A 12,556-nucleotide genomic window follows, 5' to 3' on the forward strand; every position below is an offset into this window, starting at 1 on the left:
ACCCCGCAGACCTTGATAGCTGAAACAGAAGTCGACTGACGGGGACCTGGGGCATCTACCCTAGCAGATCCACTGGTTAAAATAAAGCTAGCGAGACAAGAGAGAGAGGTAGAATTCTTAGTAGATACAGGTGCTTCTTTCTCTGTTTTGAATCCAGAACTGATAGCTATAAGTAAAGATTTTGTCAATGCAATAGGAGCTACTGGCCAACAGGAAAGGGCATTCTTTTTGAAGCCGCTCAAATTTAAATTAGGAAAGCAGATTGGAATACACCGATTTCTATATTTACCAAAATCAACCAAGCCATTATTGGGTCAGGATTTATTGGAACAACTGGAAGCAGAAATAGCCTTTAAACAGGGAACCATGGAACTAAAGGCAAATGGGAACCAATTATTTTCAGTTTTAAGTTTGGCCCTAATGCACCCTGAAAAGCCCACTGTATCAGTGCCCGAAATTGAAGAGATTATCAGTCAGGTATATCCAGGAGTATGGGCTGTGGGAACCCCAGGGAGGGCGAAGAATGCCATTCCCATAGCAGTCGAACTTAAAGAAGGGATAAGCCCAGCATGGCAAAAACAATACCCCTTGAAGTTAGAAAACCGGAAGGGAATAGAAGGACCGATTAATAAATTTGTACAGCACGGGCTATTAATAGGATGTGAATCAGAATATAATACCCCTATATTACTGGTAAAAAAGCCGGATGGAACTTATCGGGTAGTACAAGATTTAAGAGAAGTGAACAAAATTATTAAGGACCTACACCCTGTGGTAGCTAATTCTCATACCTTACTTACTAAATTACAGGATAATCAAGTATGGTTTACAGTAGTGGATTTAAAGGACGCATTCTTCTGTTTGCCTTTAGCCAAAGAAAGTCAAAATATATTTGCATTTGAATGGGAAAGCCCTACCACTGGTAGGAACACTCAGCTTACCCTGGACAGTGTTACCCCAAGGTTTTAAAAATAGTCCAACAATCTTTGGAGAACTTGAAACGTGGGATCCTCCCTCCAGGGAAGGAGTCCTTTTACAGTATGTGGACAACTTACTAATAGCAACTGAAACAAAACCTGACTGTATACAATGGACTACCAGTTTGTTGACCTTCTGGGGACTAAATGGGTATCGAGTCTCTCAACAGAAAGCTCAGGTGGTGCGGCAACAAGTAACCTACCTTGGATATGAAATATCTGGAGGACAACGGGAACTATGAAGAGAACGAAAAGAAACCATCTGCAGAACCCCCCTCCCTCAGATGGTAAAAGAACTCAGGATCTTTTTGGGAATGTCAGGTTGGTGCCGGTTATGGATTTATGATTATGGAATAATAAGAAGACCTTTGTACGAACGTTGGAAGAACAACCCCACTTGATTAGCCTGGTCCAAAGAAGCTCAAAATGCATTCAAGACACTTACAAAGGAACTAATGAAGGCCCCGGCCCTGGGCCTACCTGATGTGACTAAACCTTTCTGGCTGTTTTCCCATGAAAGACAAGGTATAGCTCTGGGAGTCCTAGCTCAACGGCTAGGACCCTACAGAGGGGCTGTGGCCTATTTTTCTAAACAGCTTGACAAAGTAAGCAAGGGGTGGCCAGGGTGCCTGCGAGCTGTGGCGGCTGTGGTCTTGAATATTCAGGAGGCCCGGAAATTCACCTTAGGTCAAAAGAGCACAGTACTGGTTTCACACACAGTATCACCTGTGTTGGGACAGAAAGGGAATCACTGGCTTTCCCCATCCCGTTTTCTACAATACCCAGCCATTTTAAGTGGATCGGATGATGCTACTGTTGAAGTAACCAATGTTATGAACCCAGCTTCTTTCCTCAGTGGAGTGACTTCTGAACCGTTAACTCATGATTGCCTTGAAACTATAGAGACTGTGCACTCCAGTAGACCAGATTTGAAAGAACCACCTCTGGAAGATGCACAAGATTCCTGGTTCACGGACGGAAGAAGCTTTGTCCGACGAGGTATTCGAAAGGCCAGATACGCAGTGACAACAGCAAACTAAATAACTGAATCTCAATCACTACCTGCTGGAACATCAGCTCAAAAGGCTGCAATTATCTCCCTGACGAGGCCCCTGGAGCTGGCAAAAGGGAAAAAAACCTAAATATATGGACAGATTCCAAATACACCTTTGGAGTTGTCCATGCTCATGGAGCAATTTGGAAAGAATGAGGGCCACTAACTACACAAGGAAGGCAGATTAAGCACGCTGAGGCAATCCTGCGCTTATTGGAAGCACTCCGATTGCCAACCAAAGTCGCCATCATGCACTGTCGAGGACACCCAAAGGGTAACACTGAACAGGAAAAAGGCAATAGATTGGCTGACTGTGAGGCTAAACAGGCAGCGGTTCGAATGCAAGAACAAGAACAAGGGCAACCGATTGTCATACTTCTGCCAGCTGCTTGTAGAATGCTTCATCTAGCTCTTCATCCTGGTTGGGTGGTCTATAACAGACTCCTAGCAGGCTATCTGCCTGGTTGGCCTTCCCCCTTATCCTTACCCATAAGCACTCGACCTTATGGGTAGTTATTGGGCAGCAAAACCAGCTCAGGTTGGGTCACTGCTGCACTTGCACTGCTTCTCGTAAGGCTCGTCCTCCATTGGTTCGGGTGGGTCCTGCTATAGTAATTCCTATAACATGCAACTGAAATAATGGGTTACAACAATTTAACGGTATATCCATTACAATCTCCACTCCAGGCCCTTTGGACCAGACTGTTGGTTTTACCATTGCAATGAACTCCTCCCCTTGCCCCTGCTCTGGTTTGGACTTATCCACAGACTGTAGTCCTTTAGGGTCGTACCTGCTCCAAGTGGAGCCTTATCTGTGAGCCACAATCTCTTCAGGGGTATACCCGCTGTGGCGTAGGCTTAACCAGAGCCACAGTCACTTTGATGTGCACCTATTCCAGTGTGGCCTTCTCCATGGGCCACATTGCCTTCAGAGGTGTAGCTGCTCCAGCGTGGCAGATACACAGATACCATGCCCTTACTCTATGGACTGTCCCTGTAAAATGTCACAGATGTCCACAAAACGTCCACTGAGGTCATTTAGCGCATGACGTTCAGTTCCATCGATCGTAACAGTCTTTCAGGTCAGGGAAGATGGTGTGTTTGGTGTTGGATTGTTGTACACTGAAGTCAGTCCTTGTTCCATCACCGCTGCACTTTGCTCAGTTAAATCAAAGTTCATTCTTAATTAACCTGGGAGATTCCTACTGTGATACCATTGATATGGCATATAGCAACCACAGAAGAGATTAAATACAATATTATATAGCAATTAACATCATACCATTCAGTTCATTGGCTCTTTTCACCCAAGATCAAGTCCCCTTGGGGTACACACCGGACTCCTCCATCCTCCCGCATCACCCAGCATGTGCACCCAGGTCCTTCAGTAAAAGCAACTCCATGAATGGGTCTGCCTTTGCCCGAGGTAGGAAGAACCCAGACTGTTTTCCCCAGCATAGTTTTTATGTGCACTACAGGGACTTTATCCCCTTCCACAGTGCATAAATGTTCTGATCGGACAGGGCCAGCTTGATTGGCAGATCCCGTAGTGTTGACTAACCAGGTGGCTTTTGCTAAATGTCTATCCTGGTGTTTAAGTGTCCCACAAGCCATTGCTCTCAGTGTAGACTTTAACAATCCATTGTATCGTGAAGTTTTCCTGGAGGCTGGTGCATGACAGAGGAGGTGATACACCCACTCAATGCCGTGCACTTTGGCCCAGGTGTCTATGAGGTTCCTATGGAAATCAACCTGCCAGGTGCCTCATATTTATATTTCAGCCATCGTCCTCATACTACAGAGGCTTTACCCGCTTGGCTTGCTTGACTGCAGCCCATGATTCATGTTCATGGATAACCTGTGCAATAGTGTCCATGGTCAAGTCCACCCCTTGATCATGAGCCCACCATGATGGTTGTTTTGATTCTTTTCAGTGGCCTGACTCTTGGGAACGTGAGCATCCACATGACGTACCTTTACAAACAGGTTCTCTACCCAGGCAGCAATACCTTGCGACAATGTGGCAGCCCAGAATGGTTTGCCTCTGTGCTGCCTGCTGCAATTCACTGCATCTGGCATAGTGGTGTGCTTCGGACTTAGAGTGAAAACAATGTTGAGACAACACACAGCTGTTTTGGCTGTTGCTGGGTAGTGCTTGTACTAGTCAAGGACTTTTCTAGCTTCCCATGCTCTGCCGGGTGCACAAGAAGCCGGGAGGGGACGGGGCACAGCTAAGGGAGCGGATTCAAACTGACCAAAGGGATATTCCATATCATGTGTCGTCATGCCCAGTACGTTAACTGGGAGGGGATGGCCGGGGGAGTGTGGCAGCAATCGCGGCTCGGGGACGGGCAGCGTCGGTCAGCGGGTGGTGAGCGGTTGTATCATTTGTGTTTCTGTTTGATTTTTTTCTCCTTTTCCATTTTATTATATTATCATTATTGTCATTATTGTCATTCGAGAAGTCACGGAGAACGGGGGATGTCCCAGAGAACTGGAGGAAGGCAAATGTTACCCCTATCTACAAGAAGGGCTTGAGGGAAGGTCCGGGTACCTATAGGCCCATCAGCCTTACTTCAGTCCCTGGGAAAGTTATGGAACGAATCCTCCTGGGGGCCATCACCAGTCAAATAAAGCACGTGATTGGGAAAAGCCAACATGGCTTCACTAAAGGCAGATCATGCTTGACAAACCTGGTGGCCTTCCTTGACAAAGTGACTTGCCTGGTTGACATGGGGCGGGCAGTGGACATTGTCTACCTAGACTTCTCCAAGGCCTTTGATACAGTCCCCTGCAGTCTCCTGCTGGAGAAATTAATGCATTATAGCCTAGACAAGTGGTCTGTGCAGTGGGTGGGGAACTGGCTGACAGGCCACACCCAAAGGGTGGTGATAAATAGCTCCTTTTCCAAGTGGCAACCTGTCACTAGTGGAGTCCCCCAGGGATCAATATTGGGCCCAATGTCATTCAACATCTTCATAAGGGATTTGGATAATGGGATCAAGTGTAGCCTGATGAAGTTTGCAGATGACACCAAATTGAGTGGGGAAGTAGACACTCCAGAAGGGAGAGCTGCTCTGCGGGAAGATCTGGATAGGCTGGAAGAGTGGGCCAGCAAGAACCTTATGAAGCTCAACAAGGAGAAGTGTAAGGTCATGCACCTGGGAAAACATAATCCGGGAGTGCAGTACATACTGGGATCCACCTGGCTGGAGAGCAGCTCTGTGGAAAGGGACCTGGGGTTCCTGGTGGACAGAAAGCTCAACATGAGTGAACAGTGTGCTGCTGCAGCCAAGGCGCCCAACAGGATGCTGGGTTTCATCAAAAAGGGCATTGCCAGCAGAGAGAAAGAAGTCATCATCCCACTCTACTCAGCACTTGTCAGGCCACACCTGTAGTACTGTGGACAGTTCCGGTCCCTTCTATACAAAAAGGATGTGGCCAGGCTGGAAGGGGTCCAGAGAAGGGCCACCAAGATGATCAAAGGACTGGGAAGCCTGCCATACGAGGATAGGCTGGGAGAACTGGGTTTGTTCAGCCTTGAGGAAAGGAGGCTTAGAGGGGATCTCATCACCATGTACCAGTACTACAAAGAAGATGGAGACTCCCTTTTACATGGAGTCCCATGGAGAGGACAAGGGGGAATGGACACAAGTTGCTCTTGGGGAGATTCCGATTGGACACAAGAGGAAAAATTTTCACAGTGAGGACAGTCAACCATTGGAATAATCTCCCCAGGGAAGTGGTTGACTCGGCCACATTGCACACCTTTAAGAGTTGCCTGGACAGGGTGCTGGGCCATCTTGTCTAGACTGTGCTCTTCCCAGAAAGGTTGGACTAGATGATCCCTGAGGTCCCTTCCAACCTGTTATTCTGTGATTATTATCATAATCATTATTATTATAATTATTATTGTATTGTAACTATTAAACTGTGCTTATCTCAACCCACGAGTTCTTTTGCTCTTCCGATTCTCTCCCCCATCCCACAGGGGTGGGGGGAGTGAGCAAGCAGCTGCGTGCTGTTCAGTTGCCGACTGAGGCTGAACCACGACAGTCCATGTTGGCACCCAACGTGGGGCACAAAGGGTTTGAGATAATAACAGTTGCTGGTCACAGCATTGATTCATCTGTTCTTAATATTAGTTTGTCCAATCTACCATGCTGATTTTGAAGTACAGGTTAAAAATTGCTGTTGGTTTTTGTAGTTTGCCGTGCTCTGCAGTGATTAGAGAGGTTTTGCCTAGGAGATTTGTTATTAAAACACTGGCCTTGAGTGTTATCAGTTACTTGGGTCTTGCATGGAAGCTGTTACTGTACTTCGGGTACCACCTCATGGAGACAATTAGCAATTATACCTCTTCCTCTGAGAGGTTTTTTTATGGAGGAAATACAGAATGGCACCTTAGCTACCATCTTCTATAATGCCTCCTCCTTCATTACAACAACTTTTCAGTATCTTGAACATCCTTGGGTAGTTAAGAGATACCTGTTGGTATTGTTTTGGCAGACGGTTTCAGTTCTGTCTCAGGTTAATAAGCAACTTAAGAATATCATCCAGAGATCTGCCCCAAACCTTGATAGCTATGCGTTGCAGGATATGCGGGATAGTATGGGCAAATGCCTAAGACGATGGGCACCCCCAGTGTTGTGGGACTTCACCCCTGCACAAGTGCAGAATCCTGAAAAATGAGTAGAATATTTGGAGGAAGTATGTTGTCATCCTGGCAATTCCAGAGAGGTACAAATCACTGCAATGTGCTGGGGCCTGGCCCATGCCTATCGAGCCCTCTTTGACACTCTTCAGTACCCCAAAGGGGAAGAGAAGGCCTCTGAATCTAAAAAGACCAAGACAAGGAAAGCAACATGCAGTGCAGCCACTCAAACCCCCACGACAGGCACTGCAGCTACTCCAGCCCCGGTGACAAGCGTTGCAGCTGAATCAGAGGACCAACCCGTGCCAAAAATAGGTCGCCCCTATACTCAAGAAGATAGCTTGGAAGAGAAATTCAACTCATTTAGAAAGAGATGATGAAGAACCAGGGCCATCACAAGAAGAGGAGGAGGAAGGGGAAGAATGTGTAGAAGAAACAGAAACTACCCAGCCCCCATCCTTGAGTGAGTTGCGGGATATACAGAAAGATTTCGGGCATTGTTTAGGTGAGGACATTATCACCTGGCTGCTCCGATGCTGGGATAATGGGGCCAGCAGTCTGGAATTAAAGGGGAAGGAAGCCAAACAACTGGGATCCCTTTCTATGGAAGGGGGCATTGACAAAGCAATTGGAAAAGGGACACAAGCGCTCAGCCTCGGGAGGCGATTCCTGTCCGGTGTGAGAGAAAGGCAGCCCTTCAAGGAAGATATTGTATATCGCCTAGAAAAATGGATGACTATGGAGAAAGGTGTCCAGTACCTGAGGGAACTAGCCGTGCTTGAGATGATTTATGGTGACCTGGATGATCAACAGTCATCCAACGATCCAGATGTAGCTGAGTGCACACGACCCATGTGATGGAAGTTTGTACAGAGGGCACCATCAACGCATGGGAACTCACTGGCAGTAATGTCCTGGAAAGATGATGAGACACCAATGGTGGCGTAGTTGATTGATAAACTCCGGGAGTATGAAGGAAATCTCTCTTCCTCGCTCATCTCTGCTGTTGAGAAACTGTTCCAGGAGTTCAGCACATCAAAGAAGTTATGTCCTACTCCCCACCAGGACAGACCAGTATCTCAGCCATTAGAAGTAAGTGTCACTTTGCTCAAGAGAAAGGATACCCATGATGGGGCACACTATGGTTTTACCTGTGTGACGACGGAGAGGACATGATGAGGTGGGATAGAAAACCTACTTCGACCCTAGAGGCATGGGTATGTGAGCTGCAAGGGAAAACAATCACTCAGGGGAGTTTCTCCAGGAGAACTGGTGCTCCAGTTTCCAGTAAGCAATTCCCCAGACAAAGGAGCAGAAGCGCTGATTTTCTTTCTGATTTTAATAGAGACATTTGTGATTCACATTTACAGGAAGCGAGTGATGAATACTATGATCAGAAATAGAGGGGCCCTACCTCCAGCCAGGTGGAAGAAAGGGACAACCGGCTTTACTGGACTGTGTGGATCTGATGGCCTGGCACATCAGACCCACAGGAGTATAAAGCTTTAGTGGACAGTGGTGCACAGCGTACCCTTATCAAACTATATAGGTGCAGAACACATCTGTATTTCTGGAGTGACAGGGGGATCCCAGGAGCTAACTGTATTGGAGGCCAAAGTGAACTTAACTGGGAAAGAGTGGGAAAATCACCCCATTGTGACTGGCCCAGAGGCTCCGTGCTTCCTTGGCATAGACTACCTCTGGGTATTTCATGGACCCAAAAAGGTAAAAGTGGGGTTTTGGTAGAGCTGCCTTGGAGCACACACCACCCCACCCCACAAAATTGCACACCAACTGCCCCAGTTAATATAGTCATCATGGTGTCACATGGTATGGAATGAACATCCCGTTGGCCAGTCAGGGTCAGCCCCCTGGCTCTGGCCCCACCCCTCTCAGCCTATTGCCAGTGTGACATAGCACAGGAACCTGGAAAGGACCCTGACCACTACAGTGAAGAGTATTAATCCCTCTTCAGCCAAAACCTGCACAGATGCTGAGGACGGTTCTCACTCATCCAGGAATCACTTGGTGAAAGAAAGATATATCTCCATTCCTGGAAGTATGTGGATCATTTACACAGGCTAATGAGAAAAACAGGTCAGTGTGGATGAATATAAATGACTTTGCTAGAGAGTAAGGGTCTAACCACAGGGGACTGAGTTACAAACAACAATCGTGAAGTTACTGATCAACTGGAATATCATAAAAAAGGATTAGTAAAACTGCATAAATCAGCGAAGCAAAATGCATCAGAAAAATAAAACTCAAAACTGTATGAAAGGGTTTTTATCTATTTGGCTACTTTTATTCAGCATTGTGACATACGCTGCTTATAAATGTGCTGCTCTCTGATCCCTAGGCAGTCTCTAAACCAGCCACGTCATGGAATGAGACATGGTTTTCACTCAACCCTAAGAACTTAATTTCTTCAAATGTCTTGAGTGACACCATGTGCCACTACCCTGGAAGCGAAGCCCTCCCTGGGGAGTTGCTTCTTTCTTTCAGCATGCTGAAGCCGGGGCCATGAAATAATTTCCTTTAGCACCATCCCTTCAAGATCCTTTGCCTCCTTTGACCTATACAAAAGCCAAATTCTAGTCTCCTCCCTGTGCTAAGATAACTTGCATAGTTTTGCTGTAGTTGTGTTTCTGTTTTTTCTTTGCTGGGCTTTTGGCTGACTGATGGTTGCTTGGCTTTGGAAGATAGGAGAGAAGATCTGCCTCAAGACTCCCTGTTCCGACATTATCTGTGAGGAAGCTTCTGGAGTTGGAAGCTTTAAATAGGGTTCCGCAAAAGCGATTACCTGAGACTTGCATATGGACTTGCAGAAGAGAGGATGCTAAACTGCAACGCTTAATACTGAACTTGGGGCAAATGAGTATTTCTTTTAAGGCCAACGTGACAGTTCAGACTCTTGCATATATGTATATCAGTAAATACCTGGGCTAAAGAAACACATCTCCACATACAGAAATGGAACAAACAAGCAAAAATAATACAAAGTAAGGCTACTGCATCATTCAGTGCACTTCCCACAATTGTTTTAATAATCATAGTTTGATTTCAATAACACTTACTATGCAAACTAACATACTCATTATTGTATTCCATAAATTAAGGAAATGTGTTGCTAAAGAAATGCCAAGAGGTTGATCTGTGACTAGAAGAGACCACATGGAGAGCATCCTGCGTTTGCTAGCACGTATCCTATGGGGAATAAGGCAGAGTCTATACCATGGCAGCCTCGTAATATATATTCCTGCTTCTTCAGGGCATGATCCACATACTTCCAGTAATGGTGATATATATTTCTTTCACCAAGTGATTCCTGGATCAGCGAGAACTGTCCTCAGCATCGTTGTTATTATTCTGGTTGAGCATCTGGGTCTTTTGCGTCTGCTGCCTTTAGGAAGGAAATTATGTCTTTACAGTCCTCCTGCTCTCATACTTGCATGGCTCTCATTCCTGTTGCCTATATTTAAAGGTGCACTTGCAAATGGTGGTGGTTGTGGCTTGGGGAGTGATGTGGTTGGTCGGTCAGTCGGTCGTGAGTTTCTGTGTCATGTGGTGTTTGCTTTGGTTGTTCATTCCCCCTTCTCCCTGTTCTGGGTTTTGTCGCTCCTGGATAGAAGATAGAGAAGCCCAGGGTGATCTGCAGCAACCCCAGCCTCTGGAGGCAACTCCGGTCTGGTGTGAAAGAAAGGCATCCCTTCAAGGCAGATGTTATATATCACTCAGGAAAATGGGCCGCCATGGAGAAAGGTATCCAGTACCTGAGGGAGGTAGCTGTAGTTGAGGTGATTTATGGTGACCTGGATGATCAACTGTCATCCAAAGATCATGATGAAGCCCAGTGCACACGACCCACGTGGCGGATGTTTGTACGGAGAACAGCATGTAATCTCACTGGCATAACTGGCCTGAAAAGATGAAGAGGCATCAGTGGTGGGGGATTTGATTGACAGACTCTGGGATTACGAAGCATGTGTCTCATCCTCCTCTCATCTTGGCTGTGGAGAAACTGTCCCAGGAGGTCCAGCAACTCAGAGAAGCTATGTCCTAGTCCCCACCTGTATGGGCCAGTATCTCAGCCATTAGGAGTAAGTGTCCCTTTGCTCAAGAGAGAGGATAAACACCAGATGCCACTCTATGGTTTCACCTGCGTGACACTGGTATGTGAGCTGCAAGGAAAAACAATCACTCAGGGGGGTTTGTACAGGAAAGATGCTCTTCCAGTTTCCAGTGAGCGGTTCCCCAGACAGAAGTGTGGGAGCACTGATTTTATGTTTGACCTTAACAGGGTGAATTTTGATTAGCATTTACAAGAAGTGAGTAGCAAATACTATGATGAGGAATAGAGGGGCCCTGCCACCATCCAGGTGGAGGAAAGGGACAACAGGCTTTACTGGACTGTGTGGATCCCATGGCCTGGCACATCAGACCCACAGGAGTATAAAGCTTTAGTGGACACCGGTGCACAGTGCATCCTAATGCCATCAAGCTATATAGGGACAGAACACATCAGCATTGCTGGAGTGACAGGGGGATCCCAAGAGCTAACTGTATTGGAGGCCGAAGTGAGCCTAACTGGTAATGAGTGGGAAAAGCAACCCATCATGACTGGCCCAGAGGCTCCGTGCATCCTTGGCATACACATCCCCAGGAGAGGGTATTTCAAGGCCCTAAAAAGGTACAGGTGGGCTCTTGGTATAGCTGCCTTGGAGATGGAAGAAATGGAACACCTGTTTGCTTTGCCTGGCCTTTCAAAGTACCCTTCTGTTGTGGGGTTGATGAAGGTCAAAGAACAACAGGTGCTGATTGCCACGGCAACGGTGCACTGGTGGCAATATCGCACCAACCCGAGGCTCCCTGATTCCCCTCCATGAGCTCATTCCTCAACTGGAGAGTGAAGGAGTGGTCAGGAAGACCCACTAAACCTTTAACAGTCCCATATGGCCAGTGCGGAGGTGTAATGGACAGTGGAGAGTAACAGTAGTCTATCATGGCCTGCATGAAGTCACGCCGCCACTGAGTACTGCTGTGCCAGACATGCTAGAACATCAATAAAAACTGGAGTCAAAGGCAGCCAAGTTGTATGCCACAACTGATATTCTTAATGCATTCTTCTCAATCCCTCTGGCAGCAGCGTGCAGGCCACAGTTTGCTTTTACTTGGAGGGGTGTCCAGTACACCTGGAATTGACTGGCCCAGGGATGCAAACACAGCCCTACCATTTGCCATGGACTGATTCAGACTGCACCCCAACAGGGTGGATCTCCGGAACACTTACAATATATTGATGACATCGTTGTATGGGGCAACACAGCAGAAGACATGTTTGAGAAAGGGAAGGAAATAGTCCAAAGGCTTCTGAAGGCCGGTTTTGCCATAAAAAAAAGTAAGGTGAAGGGACCCACAGAAGAGGTCCCGTTCTTAGGGGTGAAACAGTAAGATGGATGTTGTCAGATTGCAATGGATGTGATCAACAAAATAGCAGCCATGTCTCCACCAACTAGCAAAAAGGAAACACAATATTTATTGGGTGTTGTAGGTTTTTGGAGAATGCATATTCCAGATTACAGTCTGATCGTAAGCCCTGTCTATCAAGTGACCTGGAAGAAGGATGATTTCAAATAGGGCCCTGAGCAATGACAAGCCTTTCAACAAATTAAACAGGGAATGGTTCATGCGGTAGGCCTTGGGCCAGTCCAGGCAGAACAAGTTATAAAAATGTGCTCTACACTGCAGCAGGGGAAAATGGCCCTACCTGGAGCCTCTGGCAGAAAGCACATGGGGAGACCCAGGGTCGACCCCTAGGGTTTTGGAGTCAAGGATAGATAGGTTCTGAAGCGTACTCTACTCCAACTGAAA

This window comes from Phalacrocorax carbo (genome assembly GCF_963921805.1).
Source record: "Phalacrocorax carbo chromosome W unlocalized genomic scaffold, bPhaCar2.1 SUPER_W_unloc_2, whole genome shotgun sequence".
In the NCBI taxonomy this organism is placed as follows: domain Eukaryota; kingdom Metazoa; phylum Chordata; class Aves; order Suliformes; family Phalacrocoracidae; genus Phalacrocorax; species Phalacrocorax carbo.